Below are 2,180 nucleotides of genomic sequence, written 5' to 3'. Positions count from 1 at the left end.
TTAGACTACTGGTCATTTGGGTTACAGGATTGGCTTTTGTGTTTTAACATTTGAGAAAAACTGTATTTATATTTTATTTGTGCACAGTTGGTGTGGAGCACACACAATTTCATTGTACATTCTACAATGACAATAAAGGACTACACACCCATTGCTCAACAACTTGTTAATTACAAGTCAGTCACTGAGTGTCTGGTTTACAATCAGCACACTTCAAAATGAGACTTCATAAACCAACATATGACATCACAATAGCTACATGCATCTTTTATACTCTCTATGGTAACAAGCTTTTTAGCTGCTTTCAATTAAAGGTACTTTTAAGGCCTATTGCAAATAAAAGTTGAACAACAGGTGAGTTGTCATCTTAATTCAATGTGGTCCTATAATTCACTCACTAACAATCACACTTCAATCAAAATATAAATACGGAATTATTTCTGACATGTCTCACAAATCACATAATATTAGCTGCGCCAAATGAATGTTCTGGGGTTCAGACCATATTTTATAACAATATATCCAAAAACTGTCAAGATATTTCAGTCCTCAATAAATCTACTCACAGCAAAGTCTGTGGGTAATTTTCACACAAACTAGTGAGTTTTAAAAAATTAAATGCGGTTGATCGTTATTGTATATCAGTGAAATATTGAATTAATGATATCACCATTAATATGTTGGGGGGTTAGGGTTAGGGTTAGTTAATATTGCAAATTAGAAAAAGTATAGTATAGTATGCTAGTTCCAATTAAAAACAGTTGTTTACAAAGGCAACAGAAATCAGTTAATATTTAGCAAGTATAATATATTTACCATGACCACACCTTACATTATCATGCTAAAATGTGCTTTAGCATTCAATATAAAAGTACAGCTGACAGCCATTTTAATGTTTTGGCTGCTAGTTTCAAGGAAATATCTATTATGCTGGGAAATCACGTAGCTCATGCCTTCATTTCTCTTAGGTTGGACTGGATATTGAGAAGCTTGGCAACCTGGAGTTTGGAGGAACAAGATCTACAGCATACAACTTTGCTGTAACCAAGAAGAGGGAGGACCGCTACACCTTCAGCACACATATAATCACCTGTAAACATTATAGGTAGAGTTTAAAGACTACTACAACATCTAATTTTTTAAATTTAAGTTTGATGTCTATTAATCTGTATTTTTTTTGTGTGTTTAGTTACCGTGTGTCCAACAGCCCTCCTCTCAGTGCTGAGTTCAGTAAAGATGTGGCCAGACTCCCAGCTACCTACAGCAATGCAACCAAAGCCCAGTACAGACACTTCATAGACACATACGGCACACATTATATTCGCCAGGTGATAAAATTAATATACACATCCCTTTAATTTTTTTTATACCATTCAGAAGTCGTTAAACCCATCCATCCATCCATCCATCCATCCATCCATCCATCCATCATCCATCCATCCATCCATCCATCCATCTTCATCCGCTTTATCCGGGGCAGCAGCCTAAGCAAAGAGGCCCAGACCTCCCTCTCCCCAGCCACCTCCTCCAGCTTATCCGGGGGAATACCAAGGCGTTCCCAGGCCAGCCGAGAGATATAATCTCTCCAGCGTGTCCTGGGTCTGCCCCGGGGCCTCCTCCCGGTGGGACATGCCTGGAACACCTCACCCAGGAGGCGCCCAGGGGGCATCCTTGTCAGATGCCCGAACCACCTCAGCTGGCTCCTTTCGATGTGGAGCAGCAGCTGCTCTACTCTGAGCCCCTCCCGGATGGCCGAACTTCTCACCCTATCTCTAAGGGAGAGGCCAGCCACCCTTCGGAGGAAGCTCATTTCTGCCGCTTGTATCCGCGATCTCGTTCTTTCGGTCACTACCCACAGCTCGTGGCCATAGGTGAGGGTAGGGACGTAGATCGACCGGTAAATTGAGAGCTTCGCTTTTACACTCAGCTCCCTCTTCACCACGATGGACCGGTGCAGCGTCTGCATTACTGCAGCTGCAGCCCCAATCCGTCTGTCGATCTCCGGCTCCCTTCTCCCATCACTCGCGAACAAGACCCCGAGATACTTGAACTCCTCCACTTGGGGCAGGAACTCATCCCCGACCCGGAGTGGGCACTCCACCCTTTTCCGGCTGAGAACCATGGCCTCAGATTTGGAGGTGCTGATCCTCATTCCCGCTGCTTCACACTCGGCTGCGAAC

The 2,180-nt window shown here is 43.3% G+C and overlaps 1 long non-coding RNA gene across 1 annotated transcript in view; it reads left to right on the top strand.

Moving 5' to 3' along the window:
- LOC106632573 overlaps nt 1–1,363 on the top strand; it is a 5,403-nt gene extending 4,040 nt beyond the window's left edge. The window contains exons 2-3 of the long non-coding RNA XR_001335908.2: nt 969–1,105; nt 1,190–1,363. This is a non-coding gene — a long non-coding RNA (uncharacterized LOC106632573). The remainder of the gene's footprint in view (nt 1–968; nt 1,106–1,189) is intronic.
- Nucleotides 1,364–2,180: the final 817 nt, after the last annotated feature.

This window comes from Haplochromis burtoni, unplaced genomic scaffold, assembly GCF_018398535.1.
Source record: "Haplochromis burtoni strain Fernald_Lab_line unplaced genomic scaffold, NCSU_Asbu1 Contig_936, whole genome shotgun sequence".
In the NCBI taxonomy this organism is placed as follows: Eukaryota; Metazoa; Chordata; class Actinopteri; order Cichliformes; family Cichlidae; genus Haplochromis; species Haplochromis burtoni.
The sequence above is the reverse complement of the archived record's forward strand: the minus strand, read 5'-3'. Positions and strand labels throughout refer to the sequence as shown.